The 23,795-nt window shown below is 40.2% G+C and overlaps 1 protein-coding gene across 1 annotated transcript in view; it reads right to left on the bottom strand.

The window, feature by feature from the left end:
- Positions 1 to 12,002, bottom strand: part of LOC117984482 (acyl-CoA Delta-9 desaturase-like) — a 28,419-nt gene extending 16,417 nt beyond the window's left edge. Inside the window, exon 1 of the mRNA XM_034971110.2 lies at positions 11,715 to 12,002. The gene's annotated coding sequence lies outside the window, so the exon portion shown is untranslated. The remainder of the gene's footprint in view (positions 1 to 11,714) is intronic.
- Positions 12,003 to 23,795: the final 11,793 nt, after the last annotated feature.

Here is a 23,795-nt window from a genome sequence, read left to right as displayed (position 1 = left end):
TTCTGTCGTTATCTTTTGGATTTCCTATTGTGTAGTTAGTTGTAGTCGTAAATAGTAACCGTAAGAGAAATTTTGCTCAAATGCCGAATAACGCCCTCAATCTCTAAATATTTTAAGATCTTATGTTCAAAGGGTGGAAATTTATAATTATCGCCCTATTGTCCGTCCGTTACATATTATCGTAATCGGAGGGTTTAGACGAGTGCAGAAACTCTTCCAGAGAATTAGGGCTAAATAGGGCTCGATGAAATCGGAGGTGATGACTCCCTGCGCTCAGACCTTAGCCCGGTATGACGTCGGGCCGCATGATTTGGTGGGACTTGACCCGTACGCGCCGCGCCGCCCGCCCAGATCACGGTAAGAAGCTCCGGGTGACGTAAGAAAACGGGGATATTTTTGTATCCAAGTATGGATAAGAGCGGTAGATACGCTGCCGGGACACCAGAGTAACCTGTATGTAATGAAATGGTCCTAATAACATCACATATAGGACCACTATCCATCGGGTGGACGGTGAGCGTCTCCTGTATATTAGATACATGTAGGTAGGTATGTACTTGGAAGTATGGATATGAATTATAAATATTATCCACCTATTATACAAATTAAAAATGATCAAAAATCTTATTTTTTCTCGCTAGGGAAAACTACTAAACAAATTCAATATTTTCCAAACCTAAGTCCTCTGCAAATAAATAGGTTAAGTACTTATCTAAGTATTTTCACTACAGGAATAATATAATCAGCTATGCTAGATTTAATAGAAACACTGCCTTTGACATGATCGAGGGCATGCCAGCGCAGCATAGCAGCAGTAATTTACATTGTTACTTTGTCGGTAGAACTGAAATTAATATTATTAAGTCAGTGCACAATTTCGTTCATTTGAAGATTCAAAAGCACTGTAAAAGTTAAATATAACTATTGTATATTCAACTAGCTTATTCCCGCGACTACGTCCGCGTGGACTACTTACATTTCAAACCCCTATTTTATCTCCTTAGGGGTTGAATTTCTAAAAAGGAAATTCCGAATTCCGTAAGGAAAGCATTGTTTTTCCGGGATTAAGATATTAAATAACTACATTTTCATCAAGGTGTGTGTAAAATAATAAGCACACGAAGTTGATGGCAGATTTTTTTAGCAGCAAATGACAACAGACAATGAGGCATAGCAATTTTGTAGAATCGATGTCAATGCAACAATACTTTTATACATCGTTGTTTAAATCTTCAAGTGGCCTTTAAAAACAAAGAGTGTTTTTGCAAAGTTAAGCCGCGTTACTTTTACTTCCTCTGAAAGAAAAGTAAAATATCAAAACCTGTTCTGCGCTTGACCTCAAGTGAGGAGCGTCGGTTTGCGTCGATTCAATACCTAGCACTTTCTCCGGACACTGACTTTACTGAAGATCGTCAATCGCCGTCGGCGACAAGTAATGCTTCGGACACACTCATGTGCATGTGCAATATTTGGCATTACCAACCTATCTACATTTTTGTTCGGTTTGCCGTGGGGACTGTGCTGAAAAAAATTAGGAGACATTTTACCGTGATTAATAGCCTCATCTGGTGACAGAAGGGCTGGCTCAATTTTGCGCAGCGGATCAGCCTGGCTGTCCAGCGCGGAATTCTTCACACCATTCCTCGCGGGCATGATTTGTACAGTAATTAGATAAGGCTAGCTTTAAGTTTCACGAGAGACGTGAAACGCTAAAAAAATTAACATACCTACTTAATAGCTTTGTGCTCTGCTTAAAAAGTTGTTTAATTACCTCTCAATTTTACGACCCTTATTACTTCACACGATAGTCGAAACGCGCTGAGCTATCTTTAGTATATTTTGTAAACTCAAATAACATCATTATCTACTTCTGAATTTTCAATTTCAAATTATTATTGTCAGATGACCGACAATAGCAGAATCTGAGACTTGTTTGCATGTTTAAGTATTTTTCCTCCATATTAAGTAAGTACTTTCTTTTGGTAATTAAATTACCTTTTAGCCATCGAATTATAACGCTTTTAGGTTTGTTCGCGTTATAGTGAAATGTAAGACATATAGGACTTGCTTACGTCTGAAAAATTTCAAATAATAGCCATTGTTCAATGTTAATAATATTATTGTATCAGCAATTTTGTTTTAGTTACCACAACACGTCTTTTTATAATAGACTAGCGACCCGCCCCGGCTTCGCATGGGTGCAACGTAGATACAATGTGGTGTCATTGAGATGTCATTGCCTCGGAAACTCTCAAATGAGAGGATTTTTCCGACCTAATTCTCATTATTTCAATTTCTCTAGGGATCTCTAATTTTTAGAGAATTAAACTATAGCTATAAACCTTCCTCTTAAATCATTCTATCTGTTGGTGAAAACCGCATTAAAATCCGTTGCGTAATTTAAAAGATTTACGCGTTCATACATACATACATAAATACAGACGCGGGAAGCGACTTTATTTTATACTATAATTTTTGGAGAATTAAACTATAGCTATAAACCTTCCTCTTAAATTATTCTATCTGTTGGTGAAAACCGCATTAAAATCCGTTGCGTAGTTTAAAAGATCTACGCGTTCATACATACATACATACATACAGACGCGGGAAGCAACTTTATTTTATACTATATAGAGACGTGGCCACAGGTAAAAATAACTACTTAAGTATATTTAATATACCAAACCTTGAGTAAGTACCTACAACACGCTACTGCGTGGTGCTCGAATGCTCAGTCGCAAGTGTGGAGTTACCTTAACGAAGATACGAAAAGAAAAATTCACCGTGACTGTTTACAGTTAATATCTCTTAGAATAACAACGCTTTCGCTTATCTGCAGTTCCTAAAAACTCATACAAGATCCGTTAAGTATTAACACTTGATGTTAACACTTGCTATTAAAAAGCAGGTCAAGTCCGCGTCGGACAAGCGTGATAACAGGGTTCCGTTTATTTTATTTCAATCAATAAATCAGCTTGTTAGCGTCCACAGCTGCACATTTCGGGAAAGCTCCCGAGAGCGTGTCACCAGTGCCACACCCACACACGCTCCTGCACGCGCCTTCTTCATCAACCCACTTCCCGCTACCTTCTTGAAGTCGTCAGTCCAGCAGGTTGGAAGTCATCAATACTGCACTTGCTGGTACTCGATGTGCACTCCAGAACACATCTGCCTCATCGACCATCGTTCTGCCTGCCCACTGCTACTTCGTCTAATTGCAGCTGGCTAATTCGTCGAGCAACCTATCTTATTTGATTCGGTTCTCCTACGGATTTCCTTGACGGATTTTATCCCTCAGAGATAAGTACACCCAAAAACAGTTATTTTATTTCTCTAAGCAAATTCTTCACCCTAGCATGTTCCCAGCATTTTAGCAAGGTTCTTCTTCGATGTTAAAAGACGACTGCCATTCTGACCGGCGCAACCGGTTAAGAATGAACGATAAGTACCTACCTATCGCTACTTCTGCTTTAGAATATTTCAGTGATAAATATTTGAACCTAGGCCACACCACTAAAATAATAAAGCATCTTTTAATTAGGAAAGTTTAGATTTTATATAAAAAAATCATTAAAACACGTAAATGTTGTGACCATTTCGATAAAATTTTGCGCGGTGTGTCTTTTAACGCAAACTAAGTATTTGGGTTTATTATTGTGTAATGAGCAACTGTCTGTGACTCTGTGTGGGCGGCGTTTATGCTGTATGATGTAGGAAAAGAATTTGCAGAAATAACATTTAACGCCGCATGTACCGTAAAGACAAAAACACACCATGAAAAATTTGCATTGCGTAGTTAACGTTTATTTTTTGTAAAATGTATGAAAAGATAATTAAAAGTATAATAAATTATGAGTATTTAACCTGATTTAATATTTAATAGTTGGGATCACATCCAGCTGGACACGTGCACGTCCACGTGGCTGACAGTCACAAACACGAAAATCCTACTACGGAACCCTAAATTATATTACTTATTGCTTTTGCTGTCAAAGTCCCATCAATAAACATACAATCGATAGCGAACTACAAAGGGAAAGTTTATTAACAACACAAAGTTAGTATACAATGAACCAAAAGCTTAATTTGCTATACTCCGCTGAAACAGGTGGAATCTGTATAGTGCAACATGCAGCATGCGAAATGCACTGCCCGCCCTCCCACTGCTAAACATGCAGGAAGAAGCCACCATGCCCGTGACTTCACCCGCGTGGATTTAGGTTTTTACAAATCCCGTGGGAACTCTTTGATTTTCCGGAATAAAAAGTAGCCTATGTCACTCTCCAAAATATACCCAAGAAAAAAATCACATCGATCCGTTGCTCCGTTGCGACGTGATTGAAGGACAAACCAATAAACCAACACACTTTCGCATTTATAATATGGGTAGTGATAGCCTGTAGTTAGTAGTAGCTACTCTATTATTTAACTTTTACACATGGAAAGAATTTTTGAAATCGGATGAGGAATTTCGGAGATTACCTACCTCCTAGTTACATCCAAACTTACAAACTTTACCCCTTTACATTTGGTTTGTATGTTTTGCTTTTTTTTTTTTTTTTTGTATTTTCTTGTTTTGTGAGCTGAATAAACTTTTATTTATTTATTTATTTATTTACTTTATTATTATAAGTGTTTAAATAATATAACATTTTCCCGTGATTTCGTCCGCGTTCAATCATTTTACCATTTCAGCCACCGTATATAAATGGATTACTTAAAGTAACCATAAATATTCCACAATCGGTATTCCTAATCATTGATTTGATAGGCTCTGCGTCGTTTAAGATTAGACTTTGTTTTCGTTTTACAACTTGGTTGTCCCAAATAAACTCCGCGTCATAAAATGAATACTACAATACAAAGACGTTTGAATACCTAAGTATTTTGTATTTACCAATGCAGTGCACGCCGTTGCGTCGGTCGTATGCCTACTTGTAACAAGTAATTGAAAAGTTTAAAAAAAACCGACTGTGGTTTGCACTGCATCTTTTTCAGCCTGCAGATTTAGGAACTGTCGATGGTGAATTGATATTAAAGGTGCCAAGGTTAGGTACCAAGCAACGACTTCATTATTGAACTCCATGTCCCAACTCCTCAACCCTGATAATGCAGGGCACTGCACTCTTAAGTCTTAAGCCATAGAGGTATTCAGGCAATATTGATTGTGAAATAATATTGTAGATGCCAAACACAGACACTATTATTGAACTCCAAGTGCCAACTCGTCAATACCTACTGATACTGCAGGGTAGGTACTGCACTCCTAACTATGATGCATAAAAATAAATAAAAATCTGTTTTAGAATGTACAGGTGAAGACCTTTCATATGATACCCCACTTGATATAAGTAGTTATCTTACTTCGAAAATTGATAATACTGATTATTAGTCCATGACCACAATTTAATTTTTTTTGTGTGATGTAACCACAAATTCACGGTTTTCAGATTTTTCCTCTAATGTCAGCTATAAGACCTACCTACCTGCCAAATTTCATGATTCTAGGTCAACGGGAAGTAAGTAGGTACCCTGTAGGTTTTCTTGACAGACAAACGAACAGACAGACAACAAAGTGATCCTATAAGGGTTCCGTTTTTCCTTTTAAGGTACGGAACCCTAAAAAGATGAATCCCAAAGTAGGTGAAAAATGTAGATGTCAAGTTGTTTATAATACCTATTAAATAGAGAAATCGTTTACTTTACCTACTTGTAAACATTTAAAAACTAGCTTATGCTCGCGACTTCGTCCGCGTGGACTACACAAATTTCAAACCGATATTTCACCCCCTTAGGGGTTGAATTTTCAAAAATCCTTTCTTAGCGGATGCCTGCGTCATAATAGCTATCTGCATGCCAAATTTCAGCCCGATCCGTCCAGTAGTTTGAGCTGTGCGTTGATAGATCAGTCAGTCAGTCACCTTTTCCTTTTATATATTTAGATTTAGATATTAAAATCTTATTATTATATTATCTAAGTATTTAAAACGCTGCAGATCTTAGAACCTTAGTACGATCAAAGTGCTAAACCTCAAGCCGCGACCCTGTAACGGTTACAATTCTAAAAAGCGTTTGTACGTCAAACACGACTCTATGCAGCCGTTGCAAAAATAGTTTAGATATTTGCACAACTAAGTACCTAGGTACGATTTTTAACTTTTTTACACGACTACCCAAAAAAATATTTAACATCAAAAAATAAATATACTATGTTAAATAATTACTCACGAATTTGGTGTAGATGATAGTAATAAAATTATAGAATCTGCAGACCTTATTAGCTATTTTTACTACTATTAGAACATTTTTTTTGAACACCTAGTGATCTATCTAATAATGATTTTGTTAGACTATATCCATGCCAAACAGTAGGTATATTAATAATTATTATGAATGTCGAACGGTTTAGAAAGTGCTTTATCATCTTTTACTTATCAATGACGCCTAGAATTTATGGAGCATGACTTAACTACTATGAAATAGTACACCCATTTTATGTATCAAAAGCTGCTAAGCCGCGAAAACCCGTGTCTAAATACTGTGTACCTACTGCAAATAACAAGCAATTCAAAGCATCGACATAGGAGGTAATAATTTGTACTAAGGATTAGTGCCTAAAATTTCTTTGGTTCAAAGTTTTATTTAATAACGTCATTAGATAATTAAGCCCTTCCCTGTATTATCAAAAAATGTCTAATGTTTACGAAAGTGGTACAATGAATTTGCCTTTATTGTGCCTTTGTACTTGGATCATATTATGGAATATGGATTAATTGATTGTGGATTTGTATTGGTCCTTACTCCTCGTACATATTACAATTTCTAGGAGATAAATATGAAGCAAAATATTTATACGTATTAAAAAAAACTGCATCCGCACTAATGCATAATATGTGTCCCCAGAAAGCCATCCAACACAGCTGATCAGTGATCACGAGCAATTATAAATAAATAAAATAAAATCATTTTATTTCAGGCCTGGGACCCATATAAAAACATGTTGATAATTAAAAATTAAAATGTGTATAAACAATGTGGCTAATTCCGTTGTACACAATCTCTTAACTAATCTAAAATGGCACGTCTAAATCTATTGCTATCCTTTTCATAATGTTGCTTGCGGAAAAGGATAGCACTAGATTTAGACCTGTTAATTTAGTTTAGTTTAGAGATTGTGTACAAGAGAATCGGCCCCAATATTTAGTTAAAATCATTTAAAAAATGAATAGTCATTTTGCGTTTGGGATCTGGTGTACCCTTAGCCAGTGTTTATAGAACACATTGTCAGGGGATGCCTGAGCGACGACTTTAATCATTTTAATATTAGAATTACGGACGGTTTCCCAGAAACCCGCAATTCTATTTCGTATAACGGCGTAGTAGTCCGGGACTCCAGCGTCGGCGAACATGCCCGACGCGCTACAATACCTCGGCATTTTTAATAAATTATACTAAACCCTTTGAGCAATTCCGTGCTATAAAGACTCAGCAGACCTTTACACTAAAATAAAATAGGACTAATCTGACGGCACGCTCTGTCAAATGAAAACGCTTAAATTGAGAACGTCCAATCAAATATGCCATGTCCACCTTATTTATTACTATGTTAACTACAATTTTGTTACATCTTATACAGGGTGTAACCCGAACGGAACGCTGGCAAAAACGAAGACAGGTTATAGTACTGATGACATGATATTATATTAACACAAAAAAACGCGAAAAATATTTTAAATCTTATAATTTTGTTAAAGTTTACGATATATCTAAATATATAATAAAAAGTAAAGGTAACTGTCTGACTGACTGACTGAGTGACTGTTCTATCAACGCACAGCTCAAACTACTGGACGGATCGGGCTGAAATTTGGCATGCAAATAGGCAAAAATGGCATGCAATATATGACGTAGGCATCCGTTAAGAAAGGGTTTTTGAAAATTCAACCCCTAAAGGGGTAAAAACGGGATTTAAAATTTTTGTAGTCCATGCGGACAAAGTCGCGGGCATAAGCAAATAAAACATCCGACTGACGCTAGAGGTCAACGAAGTTGCGTAAGTAGGCCACTCAGAGTCAATGCCGCGTCGTAGGCGTATATTGATCCGAGTTTTGCACGCTATAGGTACATTGCGGGTTTGAAAAATACTAAATCACTAAAACTACAAAATGAGGTAAATGGTTATTGGGTATTTGGTGGTGTTTAGGTATTATAACAATTGCGCTTAGTTTTTTGCTTTTTTTGTATCGTTCTGGTTACATCCTGTACATATAAATAAAATGAATCGCTGGCATGTGCATTACGCGCATAACTTCCGAACGACTGCACCAAACTGGTAAATTCTTTTTTGTTGTGTTTATCAGGTCAAGGTCAAGTCAAGGTTTGTATGAAAGATTTTTTTTGGAAAATCCTCGAGAAAGACAGTTTCTGCGGGATGCGGGCAACATAAACGTCCTCCTTCAAAGTGAGAAGAGAGAGTTTGTCAAATGTCAAATTCAGTAACAACCTGCTGCCACCATAACTGGTATAGTAAAAAAAAAATGTGATAGAAATGGCCCTTAAAACGGTGTCCCATTTGTAACGAGTTGTGAAAACAATATAATATTTACATAGCAAGGCTCAAAGACTGTTTGTCGTAGTGTAGAAACTATTCGTGCAGTGCTTAATGTTGCTCACAGTTCTGTGGTCACATCTTCATTGATAGTTTTTGGTTACATCGACCTTCGTTTCTTAGGTCGATATTGTGTCATACCTGGCCTATACCTACTATTACTACCTAGCCTAGCCCTTTCTTACGGTTCAAGAGGAACCCTTATAAGATCACTTCGATTTATGTCTGTCTGGCGTGTCTGTCAATGCCGTTAAGGGTTAAGGGTTCCCGTTGACCTAGAATCATGTTTGGCGAACAGCAATGTCTTATAGCACAAGGAAAAAATCCGAAAACCGTGAATTTGTGGTTACATAACAAAAAATTGTTATTAAGAGAAAAGTTTTATTTTGTATGATGGTCGTGTGCGAGTCCGACTCGCACTTGACCGGGTTTTTAGACCTGTGGCGTTGTCTTGCCTATATCTAATTTTAATCGGAAGATTACGCGCATTTTTTTCTATTTATATACAAGTTAGTCCTTGACTGCAATCATACCTGGTGGTAAGCCTATATGAAAGTGGGCTAACTTGAAAGAGGTAGGTATGGTAACTAGTTTTATTAAACTCATAGGTAACTACCCCTTATATCGGTTTCTACCTATTCGGCATAGCAGAGGAACACTGAATCGCTTGGCGGCATGGCTTTGTCGGTAGGGTGGTACTATACTGACAGCCGTTGCCTTACACCAGACCAGACCAGAGCCAATTTGAAAATTACAAATTCCCAAATTGCCCCTGCCGTCAATTGAACCTGGGACGTGCCACTTATAAGGTACAGTACTCACCACTTCGGCAGGGTGGTGGTCAAAAAATTTGAATTAATAATAAAGTAATCTCATGCCTTTTTTAGAGATAAAAGGCGACATGTCCCGGCTTCGCACGGGTTGTGAAAGTACCTATACACATTTTTTTTGGAATTTCTTAATTACTAAAACTAACTTCCTGATTCCACATAATACCTAATTACTCAATAATGTATCTACTATTTATTCACTTGCTAATTGTTGCTGCTAATCTATATCTACTAAGTAATATTATAAAGAGGTAAAATGTTTTAGCTTGTAATGTAGGAGATAATCTCAGATAGTAATGATTAGATTCTGATAAATAATTCTTTCACTGATAGATTGCCGCATTATCCCCGAGTGGTAGGCGTAATCGCGCGGACGAAATCGCGGGCAAAAGCTAGTACCTACGAGATTAAAATATCTCCAATGACTCACGTATCATGAAGGTACAGGTAAGTAAGTACATACGCAATATCGTGAACATTGGAAATCTATTGATATTGTAGTCATGGCCTTGCATTTCAGTTGTTACAGTAATTATATAACGAACTCGCACCTAACCGGCGTTTCTTCATTTTTTACCTCATAGGTACATAGTGCTATCATGAAGTCATGCATAGAATTAAATATTTTTTAAATAAATTAGTGTTCTAAATACTCAGGGATGTAAGACGTCACCTAAGTTAACATTTGATTGAAGAGGTCACGGATGAACAACATTTTTATTGAACCAAGTAAAACTTCGGTTTAGATGGGTGTCACTGTCAAGTAAAATGCCAAGCATATCGATGGAGGGTTCCACAATCCGCAAGGGCGTAATGCCGTGGATTATGATTATATGATAAGTTAATGTATCAATATGACAAAATACACTGTTTAATGCATTGCAAGAAGCAAAAATTATATTATAGTATTTCACTTACAAAAACCGGCCAAGTGCGAGTCAGACTCGCGCACCGAGGGTCCCGTACTACAGTTGTATTTTTTCAACATTTTGCAGCATAAATCAAAAACGGTTATGCAATAAAAATGTGTTACAGAATATACAGGTAAGTAAAGCCCTTTCATAATATACCCCACTTGGTATAGTTATCTTACTTTACTAAATGAAAAGACTAATTACTTGTTCATGAACATATTTTTTTGTGATGTAACCACAAATTCACGATTTTCGGATTTATTCCTTTACTTGTGCTATAAGACCTACCTACCTACCACATTTCATGATTCTAGGTCAACGGGAAGTACCCTAATAGGTTTTCTTGACAGACATGACGGACAGACGGACAAACTGACAGACGGACAAACGGACAGACGGACAAAGTACAGACAGACAACAAAGTGATCCTATAAGGGTTCTTTTTTCCTTTTGAGGTACGGAACCCTAAAAGTGTGTTCAAAATCCGCTAATTTGGTTAGATTCATGTTATGACTATAAGTCCAACGTTTGTTTACCATCACCAATTATTATTTTGAAAGTTACAATTAACTCAGTGAAAATAAATCACTACTAATATTAGATACAATGCGAAAGTGTGTTTGTTTGTTCTTCAATGGCGCTGCAACGGAGCAACGGATTGGTGTGATTTTCGCACCTGGAGATTGACATAGGATACTATCTAAATAGTATCCTATGGATTTAAAAAAACTAAATCCACGCTGAAGAAGTCGCGGGCATCAGCTAGTACTAAAATAAATCAAGAGATAACTTTAAAGATATAACTTTCGTTCATAAACATAGAAAATGCAAAGAGAAATTGACTTCGCTGACGCAAATCTAGAAATTGTGTGCGGCTGCTGGATGTACCTAATGTTTAAACTGTCATATTTTTATGCATATGTATAAGAAAATAATATAAATGAAAACGTTTGTAGATCACCGTAACGTTTTTCAAAAAAATGATTAGGTATTAGGTTTAATAAGTAGGTACCTACCTACTGCTGTAAAAGCTAGCTACAAATCAGTCTGAAAGTTATATTTATGCATAAAATTAAAATGCCGTCGCCAGACAGCGGTAGATGATTAAATAATTATATTAATATCGGAGGCCACATTGATTTATTCATTAATAGTAAGAGAGTTCATGTCTTTGAAACTAATTTTAAACGATTTTTTTAAATATTTACCTATCCAAATTAAAATAACTACCTAACCTGATTCGATGTTTGAATGCAACGATCTTTCTTTAAAACTTTCTTTGGATGATTAAAAAAGTTTCTCTTCTTATCTTCTATTTTTTTATAATTAATATATCATTAATAGCTAATTAATTAACCTTACCTTATTAAAACAAGCACGTTGCACTTTTTAATCGAGTACCGCACACACAAACATCACAGTTTTATGCAAATGCGTTATGCCGATATGCGGGTTCCTTCACAAATGGTAAATCTTTATAACACGCGCGCGAACGCATAAGATGAAGGTTTACGGCGCTGCCCAGCACTACCTCTTACTTATAGTTTCAGATGAATTCGTACCACTTTCCCCACCAATCTCCGTTTTAGTTTTCTTCTTATTTTCTCTTTTCGAATTTTTTGAAAAAATTTCGTTTATAGTAGTTTAGTCGTAGTTTCGTTTACTTGAGATGCTTTGATTTTTACACTACAATAATAATTATTACGAATAAATAAAACAATGTGGGTAATGATAGTCACAACAGAGATCATAATTATTGATATAAGAACAAATGGAATGACCCACTTTGCTAACCGGATGGGTAGTTTAGCGGCAGGTGGGATGAAAAAAGTTATTTTTTCAAACATTTTGGATATAGGCAGGTACCGATCCAAAGTCATATGCCAGGAAAGTACATACCTACTCGTACTTGGATAGTGGGACAGAAACATGTGTAACGTAGCTTTTGTTATCAAAGTACAGGTACAAGAAACCGAATGAATTTCACCAGTAGGATATACGACATAATAATTATAATCTATGGCATTTCACACTGCGAAGCGCGCTTGAAGCCGCGATCGTGCAGTGTGATGCACTTTATACTGACCTCTTTACCTATTGTTATAATTTACAAATCGTACACGCGTATGATATGGATCATATGATACGGATGGCCGTACCTTGCATCCTGGGGACGGACGGACATACTTTTCATCCCGGAAAATCCAAAAATTTCTCACGAGTTTTAAAAAACTACTTAATCCACACCGGCGAATCGGCTAGTTTTATATAATATAAAAAAAACATTTCTAAGCATTTTAACAATAGGTAATTTATGCTTCGCTAAACGCCTTCTTAACTTGAAGACTACACAATGGTGAGAAAGAATTTATAGTTATCAGAGAACAACAGTAGGCAGATATTATTCATAAGATTTTGTTTAACAGATATTATGATACCTGTAGTAAAGTAGGCATGTGACCATCATGTGACATAGATCTTTATCCGACTGCGGGACAGTTAAGGCAAGGTATTCTAATCTAAGGCAAACGATAGACTTTTGGCAGTTATGTGTGTGTTGGATTATCGGTTACCGCATTATTATTTTTTAGGTCACTAACTAAATGATGCCTGCGAATTTGTCCTCGTGGATTCAGGTTCTTAAAAAACTCTATAAGAACTCTTTGATTGGAAGCTTTCTTTATCCATCTCTGGGCTCAAGCCAACTGTACTGTACAGCAAATTTCGTCAAAATGGGTTAACGGATGGACTGTGAAAAGCTAGCAGATAGACACAATTTCGCATTCATACTTAATTGTTTTTGTATGGATTAGATTTTGATAAGCGAGATTTATATAGTTGGCAGATACATAATATTACGGAATAATTCTGGACTAGAAACTTCAGATTTTGATGAAGATTCTCTCTAACTTCTTCTCGGGTGCCTTTCAGTCTAGAGAAGGTTGGCAGTCAGCTTCGTATACCCCGTTCTATTCTTTGTGAGGCAAAACAGTTTGGCGGTACTCGCGATTTCCACTTCCACTCTCAGAAGTTTCGTCATCATCATCATCATCGTCAACCGATAGACATCCACTGGTGGACATAGTTCTGTTGTAGGGACTTCCACAGTGTGGAAGTCCCTACAACAAATCCACAGGCCACAGTCTTGTGCCGCCTTAATATAGTGGCTCCCTCTGCGACTCGTTTAATGTTTTCTGTTCATGCGATGCATCCATGGATGCCAACTAACCAAGGGGTATGTTATTTTTTTTTTGGTACAAGGCATCGTAGCCGGAAAGCCAAATCGCTTGGTGGCATGGCTTTGCCAGTAGGCTTTGCAACTAGCCACGGCAGAAGCCTCCCACTAGACCAGACAAGAGATTTAGAAATTATAAAATTCCAAAAACCTGCCGGGAATCGAGCCCGGGCCCTTCCACTAATAAGACCACAACGCTTACCACTGCGCCAGAGACTTTGTCATAATGCGACTGAGGTTTCTGCGACCGAGGTGTCGGTCGCAGAAACCTCAGTTCTTTAGACAACTTTTCCCATCATGATCAGTTGTAGGAATTCGTACCTCTCGTGCCTTAGTACGTGGTCCAGACATGTTCTATAACGTAGTTAACTCGCCGAGAACTATCTGTTCAACTCCAAAGTAGGATGTGCCTAGGTACCTTGAATGAATCTTTGTTAGGAACAAATATAAAGTTTGTTTGAGAGCAAATAATATCTAGGTAAGCAATAAAAATAATCACTTGCTTTTACGGTGAAGGAAAACATTGTGAGGAAACCTATATGCCGGAGAATTCTCTATAATTTTCTCAAAGGTCTGTGAAGTCTGCCAATCTGCACTAGGCCAGCCAGCGCTGACAATAGCCACCTTCCTTATTCTGTTAGGAGACCCGTGTTCAGTAGTGGGCCGACAATGGGTTGATTATTATGAATATAGGTAAGTAGGTAGGTATATAACTACTTTATGGAATTATTACTATTATTTATCATAATCCTTATATTTTTAGTATTCTTACAGAATCTTTGAGTAGGCACAGAATAGAGGTGTGGTAAGTAGGTAGGTACATAATGTTTTTATTAATTTCACGTACCTAATTGAATGTCTTCTTCTTCTTCTTTTCGAGTCGACGGTCACCTCAAACACGGGCAGCCCAAAAAGCCGCTACCGCGATTGCTCGGTCGGTAGCGTTGTACAGCTCCTCGTACGTGCAGGCTGTCGGGCACGCAGGGCACCCAGTCATGTGCGCAATGGTCTGTTTCGGATGACCGCAGATGCACTGCGTATCATGTACCGAGATAAAGCCCCACCTCGCCAAATCCACCCTAGACCTCCCCACCCCCGCTCTGAGGCGGTTGAGCGACCTCCAGACAGGCCAGCTGAGATTGTATCCTTCGGCAAGTCTCTCCCTTACGCTGGTGTTCGGGTTCGGGGTACCTAGCCGTGACCTCCACATAGCAAGACGTGTAGTTTCAGCGGACTGCTTGAGAGGCTGCACTGAGTGTAAGAAGCTATTCCTTGAGCGCAACCTAGGACGGGCCGGTGTATGACTGAATAGTGGATGACGTCTATCCTGTGTCTGCTTTGTTCTTTCTACCGAGCTAGAGACCGCTCGACGTACCTCAGGGGGGGCTATTCCTGCCAGCTGGTGCAGTTTGTCGGTAGGTGTTGGTTTCAGACAACCTGTTATTAGACGGCAGGACTCATTCAGAGCTACGTCGATCAGCCTTGCGTGTGCCGACCGTTCCCATGCAGGGGAGGCATATTCGGCAGCGGAATAGCAGAGCGCAAGGGCTGTAGTGCGCAAGACGGTTGGTTTAGCTCCCCAGGAAGTCGCAGTCAGCTTTCTCAGTAAGTTGTTGCGTGTGCAGACCTTTTGCTGGGTGTTCAGCTGCTGCTGGGGTTTCATTGAATGTCAATTTACACCGATTTCACAGTTTAGCACTGCTATAATAGATAATAATATTTGTTGTATATTTTCCATTAAAACTGACTTGGAAATTTGTGTGTAAAATAGCACTTCCACCGCAACAAATACCTACAGACTGGGGTTAAAATATATAATTGTCATTTTGTTGGAAAATTCCAACAATTTTTGTAAGAGAATGTTATTTTTATTAATCAAAGTTTATACCTACCCTTGCTGTTTAAATAAATTTTTATATTTTTACCATAATCTATTTATTATACTATGTATAAGATGTACTCTTTTGATTGGCAATTACTTTTGTAAATTATTTATAATTAAAGCTACGAGAGTTCCAAACGCGCCCTGATTTGTAAAGAGCGCATAACAAACTCAGCCGAGTTTTCTTTTTACTATGACCATTTCACAATATAGCTGTAAACTTATTAGAACTATCTATCAAAGCAACTCACACCAAGCTTTCTTGTCATTAATTACATCTCGAGGGAAAAATCATAATTTATGCCATGGCGATATACTTACGACAAAGTAGGTATATGAAGGCATTTTCGACCGGTTCCTGAGAATTAATTTTTTTTGCAGGAATTTGTTCAGTTACCGGAAAGAAAAAATCGGTTGGGGCTAGGTCTAGAACGGAGTACGGAGAATGATGTATGGTTTTTAAGTTTTATAACTGCATGCAGTGTGAGGAACGCTTACAGTGTGACGCCTTGCGTTATCATGGAGCAATAGTGACGATCTCGCCAACTCGTCAATAGCTTGTTGTTTAATAAGACTTTGCCATCAGGCGTTTCGTTAAAAACCACTGGTAGTTTGGCTAGATTTCTAGAATTCTCGTAATTCTCAATGCTCACGGTCTACATTGTAAAGAAATAGCTAATAAGCGGTATGGGTTTAATAAAAAGTGTCATCCCCTTGCTAGGTTAACCCGCTTCCATCTTAGACTGCATCATCACTTACCATCTTGCCATCATTGCATCATCGCAGTCAAATAACTTATGTGTCAAAATAAAATACCTACTACGTACAAATTAACAATTCCCTAAACCAGTGGTTTGAGCTTTGGAGGCGTTTATATGTCAGTCAGTTAGATTCCTCTTTGTCTTTACCTTCCCAAAACCACTCAGGTTAGTCAATACACAGGTACACAATACAAAGGTAAGTCGGAAAAACGGAAATTCCATCGCGCGTAGTGATATTGCTATAGGGCGAAAATTGTAACAAAACGCTTAAAGCGCTTATAAAAAAATATCATGCAAGGAGCCCGTTAAAATTATCAGGAATTGACTATAGGTATCTACTCTATCACTATCCACTTGTAACCAAGATTTGAACTTTAAACAAGTCTACTTTCTGGAAGAGCTTCTTGCTACTCCGGCAAACGCTGGGCATCGAATGGTTTGTAGGAGTGGTAAAATGTGGTGGCGATAAAATGCGCCATCAAAGCCACTTGGCAGTACCACCTGTAAGCAACGTTAGAACGCGAAAAGCTTATTCCGGCCCGTCACAGATGGCGCCAGGTAGTCATTCTTTGAAAAGTATTATGTAATGGAAAATACTACAGACGCCTCCAATCGAATTTTATTTTGTGCTACGGGCTCATGCGTATTGCGTAGGCCGTCGCCTCGCCTTGTTGACGCCGAGGTGACGCATCGACGCTCTCCATGCGTAACGCGTTCTGAAGTCACGTCCTAACATAAATCTAAAAAAAATATTGGATGATAAGGCAGCCCTTGACTGATTTTACCTCGTGTCAATTAACCTAACCTAACATAGATCTAAAATTATTAAAAGCAGTCAAGTGCGAGTCGGACACACGAAGGGTTCCGTACCATCGTAAAAGAAATATTTTAATTTTCATAGATATTCATGGTGGCCATTTTGAAACTTTTAGTATTTGTTGTTATAGCGGCAATAGAAATACACATTCTGCGAAAATTTCAACTCTCTACCTATTCATTATTGTTCACGAGATTTAGCCTGCTGACAGACAGACGGACGGATGGATGGACGGACGGACAGCGGAGTCTTTGTAATAGAATACCGTTGGCACCCTTCGGTTACGGAACCCTAAACATTATTGGATAAGTTAGGAAATAAAAAATGAAAGATGCGAGCTGGAAGGAGTACGGCGCGGCGATTGATCAAACCTACAGGTACCTGTAGCGTGGGCTCATAGTACAGCCAGCGTGGTTTCTTAGAACACGCGGGTGCTGGCGGGGGGGAAAGGGGTATGCGGCGCTCGCGGCGCGCTCCCCTAAGAAAAGGCAGTCGGGTTCGGTTACTAATGGGATGTACACGTGGTGCCATACTTACGTTAGTTCGCGCGTTTTTCCTGTTTTTAGTTACCGATTTTTAAGTGATTATAATAGTAACTCACATGACTCTTTTTTTTACAACCCAACCCGCCACACTGGCTGCCCAACGTGATTAAGGGTTTTAAGGGTTTCATAAACGATCATTCGCGTTTTCCGTTAACGGTTTTTGTGAACAATGCCCCGAAAAAGGGTTAGTTTGAGTGATAGCCAGGAAGACGGAGATCAACAACCAAGCAACGTTACTATGTCGGCTGAGCATTTTTCCACTTTGTTGACGTCGCTCCAGAAACAAAATGCTGACATATGTGAACGGTTGATACGTGAAGTACGTTCATCAACACCCCTTGAGGGGTCTCCATCACCTATACAAGCCAGTAACAACGGGAATTTTTCGAAATGTTCATCGCGTTACAGCGGCGCATCGAACGAATGCGTGGAAGGCTTTATAGATGCTATACAGGTATATAAGAATTGCCTACAAATAACAGACGACAACGCAATAAAGGGGCTATCTATGCTCCTGTCGGATAAGGCGGCTTTATGGTGGCAAGGAGTCAGAAAGTCAACCACATCCTGGGATGACGCTGTCCTGCGCTTGCAGTCTGCATTCGGCGCGCGTCGGCCGCCATTTGTTATTTACAGGGAATTATTCGTATTGGCGCAAAAAGATGAAAACACAGATATTTTCATATCAAAAATTCGATCGCTATTTGCAAAGCTTCCGGAGGAGGATTTAAGTGAACGTGTGCAGTTAGACATGACTTATTCCTTACTTGACCGCAGAATTAGAAAAAGATTAGATCGGGACGAAATCAAGTCTTTTGATGACCTGTTACGTAAGGCGAGGTCCATCGAAGACTCGCTGAAAGAAAGCGAGATTGTCCCCATCAAAGGGTCTCAGGAATTAAGAAGTAAGAAGTCTTCCACTACAGATTCTCCGTCCAGCACGCCCGTGCAGCGGCTACCATTCAGCGCGGCGAATACAGCAAAACAGCTGGTTCAGCAGAGAGTTCGGCGACGAAGGAGTCAACGACCTCGAAGCCGCGGCCGCGTGTGTTTTGCGTTTATTGTAAAAGCGGTAAGCATGATAAAAGTGAGTGTTTTCGGTTAAATAATAAAAACAAATCGAGTGATTCGGTTAATAATAATAAAAGTGAGTTAAAGTGCTACGGTTGTGGCGCGCCTAACGTTACGAAAGCGAACTGTAAAAGCTGTAATACTCAGACATTTTATTCGGTTGAGTCAAAGGCGACGGTCGCAATCGGAAGGCAACCGCGTTCCGCAATATCGCCAGGTGGCCGCGGAGAAAGAGCGCGAGGGGCCGACCGTAGCGCGGCGCCGGCGTCGTCCCGGGCGACCGAGGCGCGCGGCGGGGCGGCCCGTGGCGGCGGGGCGGCCCGCGGCGGCGCGACGGCCCGCGACGGCGCGACGGCCCGCGGCGGCGCGACGGTGGCGAACGCGGACGACAACGGCTACGTGGAGCGTCCTCCTAGGCGATGCGTTACGCCCGCGCATAATATATCAACCGATTTTACGGGTCGAAGTAACCCGTCGCATAGTGACGGAAAATTATATCCGAACGAAAGTGACTTTTGTTGCGACTCTATTTTATGTTCCGATGACAATTTAAATTGTTCTTGTGTAAATAGTAATTCTCATTTTGTATACCTTAATGATAACTATTTTAAGAAATATGTTTCGCAATCAAACGCGACTTCAAAAGATTGTTTTAACGTTACGAATGGTTATTTTAATGATACTTGTCTTGATAACTGTAATGTTGTAAATAATAATTGTTTTAATAATGTGTCGTATGAACCTAACCGTCGTCCTGTGTTAAATATAAGTATATTGCAAAGGTGTGGCACCGCGTTGGTTGATTCTGCTGCGAAAAGCTGTATTGCGGGGCACACCCTATACTCCCTCCTACGCGAAGTCGGACACCCGTTAAAGTCCTCAACACAGATTGTTAGGTTGGCGGACGGGGTTAGTAGGGAGATGAATGTACTTACGACGGAGTTAGGGGTGACACTACATAATAGAACTAAAATAGTTCCGTTTTTGATCTTTCCGGATTCTAATAATAACGAAAGTTTATTAGGTATTAATTTCTTAACCTTATTTAACCTTGTTTTCGATTTTGGTAACCAAAAGTGGCACTTCGCAGACAGTAGTATGCAAAAGTTCGACATGCAGTTCGAAACAGTGTCACCTCTATCTTCGTGTGCTTCGCTTGACGTGCTGCGCGACGATGAGGCGACTTCGCTTTCTGCGGAGCAAAGAGAGGTTCTTGCGCGTCTCCTCGTGGAGAATCAGGACATCTTTGAGCCAGGGGGAGCGCCAACTCCTTTCGCTGAGCACATTATTGATACCGGCGATCATCTTCCCATTGCTGTTCCGCCTTACAGGTTAACGCCGGCCAAAAAGGAGGTAATGCGGACTGAGCTTGACAAGATGCTGGCCGATGGTATCATCGAGGAATGTGAATCAGCTTGGATGTCTCCAGCGTTGTTAGTGCCTAAGGCAAATGGCAAGGTAAGGTTCTGTGTGGATTATAGGAAGCTCAATGCGGTCACGAAGACCGACGTCTATCCTATGCCCTTGATAGACGAACTAGTACAATCAACAAAAAAAAAATTGTTTCATGACTAGTTTAGATATGCGCAGTGGATTTTGGCAGGTTAGCGTACGCGAGCAGGACAGGGATAAAACTGCTTTCGCGACGCCGTTTGGAACGTTTCGTTTTAACAGGATGCCTTTCGGACTGAAGAACGCGCCGTCGACCTTTCAGCGGTTAATCGATAGGCTCCGTTCTGGTTCGTCGTTAAAGAACGTGACGTTGTTAGCTTACCAGGATGACTTACTTGTCATATCGGAAGGAAGCTTTGAAAATCATATCTCTGATTTACACTTGGTTTTCGAAAGGTTACGTTTGTTTAAGTTGCGTGCAAATCGAGATAAGTGTGTATTTACACGTGACGAGGTCAGATACCTTGGTCATCTTATTACTCAGGAGGGTATATCTCCCGATAACGACAAGGTTCGTGCGGTCTTGGAGATGAAGGCACCGTCATCCTTGCGACATCTTCGCACCTTTATACAAACGTGCTCGTGGTTTCGAAAATTCATACCAAATTTTTCAGGACTTGCAGAACCTCTGACGCGTTTAACGAAAAAGAACCAGCCGTGGGTATGGGGCGCAGACCAAGCACGCGCGTTTGAAGAACTGAAGAATCGTCTTGCGTCAGCTCCCATTCTCATTCAGGCAGATTATAGTAAACCTTTCGTACTGAGAACCGATGCCAGCGCCTACGCCTTAGGTGCAGTGTTGCTTCAAGGCGAAGGTAAGGATGAGCGACCGATAGAATATGCCAGCCGGCTGCTCATACCAGCGGAACGCAACTACAGTACGACGGAGCGTGAGGCTCTTGCCGTCGTTTGGGCGGTTGAACGTTTTAGAGGATACATCGAGGGTCACGAGGTCATAATAGGCAGTGACCACCAGCCACTCAAATGGTTGCTTACACTGAAGTCGCCGTCGGGTAGGTTGGTTCGATGGGCACTAAAGCTGCAAGCCTTTAATATTCAGTTCCAGTACACGCCTGGAAAAGCCAACTTAGTCGCTGATACTCTCAGTCGTCCCACCTGTGAAGAAGAAGACAAGGATAAGTGTGCTGTTTGTTCTGTCATTATTGACTTACCTGCTCGTAGTCCGGATGAACTCAGGCGCGCGCAGTTGGAAGACCTGGAACTTAAAAAAATTATTAATGAGTTAGAGGATGCTTCTGATCCGCAGGCAATAGGCGTTAAACGTTGGTCTGAAAGGGGATATTTTATTCAGCAAGGTGTTCTTTACAGATACAACCCTGACGTGGAAAGTGAAGAACCTCAACTCGTAGTTCCTGCTTCGTTACGTTTAGAAATTTTAAAAGAGTGTCATGACACGGCCTTGGCTGGTCATCATGGAGTTGATAGGACTTACCATAGAATCGCTCAACGTTTTTATTTTCCAGGAATGCGCAGGATCATCGCTGATTATGTTAAGTCATGCGTCACCTGCCAAAGATACAAACCTTCTAATGAAAAGCCTCATGGACTTCTTCAAACGCCCGTACTTAACCAGCGAGGTGAAGTCCTGGCGATAGATTTATTTGGCCCTTTGCCTAAAGGCGAGTCCGGTGAAAGGTGGATCCTCTTAGTGGAGGACACTGCAACTCGTTGGGTAGAAATTTATGCGCTTAAGGATGCTACTGCAGAGGTCTGCGCTCGAGTTCTTATAGAAGAGTATTTTCTGCGTTACGGTCAGCCGCGGAGGATTATCTCAGACAACGGCGTTCAGTTCATCTCGGCTGTTATGCAGCAATGCATGTACATCTTAGGGATTCGTCAAGATCTAGTTCCTTTGTATCATCCGTCCGCTAATCCAGCCGAACGCAAGAACAGAGATCTCAAATTTCAGATTTCCCGACTCGTTGACACGAATCACTCGTCTTGGCCAAGTCATCTTCCAGCGATAAGGTTCGCGATGAATACTGCAGTTTGCCAGACTACTGGGGTGACTCCAGCTTATCTCACTTATGCTAGAGAGCTGCGTTCTCCAGTCGATGTACATAATGATATCAAGTCTGTTCTTAACAAGGATAATTTTGTCCCTCAGATAACACCTTATCTGAAGAGTTTCATAAACACTTTCATTGCTGTTAGGGAACGGGTAGAGACCCAGCAGGATCGGCGGAAGGAGTTGGCTGATTGTTCCCGAAGTACTGGCGAGGTTTACGAGGTTGGTGATATGGTACTTTTAAAGTCACACGTGCTCAGCAACGCCTCGAAAAATGTAACAGCTAAGTTTATTCCCAAAAGAGATGGCCCATACGTGGTCAAAGAGCGAGTTAGCCCTACAGCTTATATTGTTGCTAACTTAGACTCCGCCAATGAGGTTGTAGGTAAATTCCATGTCTCTGAGCTCACGAGATTTCATAGCCGGGATTGTTCGCCTCCTCGTCCTGTGGTTCCTAAGCGTCAAAGAGGGCGTCCTCGCAAGCATGCGTGCCCTGTTTGTTCGTTTGCTTGTGGGCGATCCCGTGAGCGGGGACGTTCTCACGAAATCGAGGGGGAGTGTAGCGTGGGCTCATAGTACAGCCAGCGTGGTTTCTTAGAACACGCGGGTGCTGGCGGGGGGGAAAGGGGTATGCGGCGCTCGCGGCGCGCTCCCCTAAGAAAAGGCAGTCGGGTTCGGTTACTAATGGGATGTACACGTGGTGCCATACTTACGTTAGTTCGCGCGTTTTTCCTGTTTTTAGTTACCGATTTTTAAGTGATTATAATAGTAACTCACATGACTCTTTTTTTTACAACCCAACCCGCCACATACCCCTTTATAAATATTTTTAAATAAGTAGGTACCTACTTATATCAATATTGTTCTGTGACGTTATTCCTTATAAGTAGTTATGGACTGTAAGGGTTATCTGCAGCATTATCGTCATGACACCCATCACCAGCCCACTACTGAGCACGAGTCTCCGCTCAGAATGACAAGTGTTTGGGCCATGGTCGGCCACGCAGGCTGTGCAGATTAGCAAGTCTGCTAATCTACATATAACCTGCATGAGTCACACAAGCTAACACAACTTTGAGAACATTATGGAGAACTCCCAAGCATGCGGGTGCCCTGACCATGTTTTCCTTCACCGTAACAGGTGGTTAAAGCATTTGATATTTATTTGCTCAAAACATAGCTGCAGCATCAGAATTAAGGAATTAGGAATACTACTCGCGATTCAGATCGGCATGTAAAATACCACTGTGTTGAAGTTATAATTATAAACGAATACACAGACAAACGCGGATTGCGACCTTGTTTTATACTAGCTTAGGTAGATATATTTTAGAGAATCTGTTTTTAGATAACAACTTGTCAATGTTAAAACGAAGTAGGTATAATAAAAAACGTTGTCAACCACACCAATGTAATATGAAAAAGTGTATCTATCTGTTTGTCAGTCGGTCTGATACCTTTTCAGGACCCTGTGCAATTCCGCACAGAACTAGCTTGTCTCCCAGTGGTTAACATAATGTTAGGTACTACCTACCTACTTAATTTTTTCCCCAGAAAATCAAAGAGTTCCTACGGGATTTTTAAAATGCTACGCGGGCGAAATTGGGCATCATCTTAGTTACAAATGAAATAAGTTTCATAAGAGAAATAT

This window comes from Maniola hyperantus, chromosome 8, assembly GCF_902806685.2.
Source record: "Maniola hyperantus chromosome 8, iAphHyp1.2, whole genome shotgun sequence".
NCBI classification, from domain to species: Eukaryota; Metazoa; Arthropoda; class Insecta; order Lepidoptera; family Nymphalidae; genus Maniola; species Maniola hyperantus.
The sequence above is the reverse complement of the archived record's forward strand: the minus strand, read 5'-3'. Positions and strand labels throughout refer to the sequence as shown.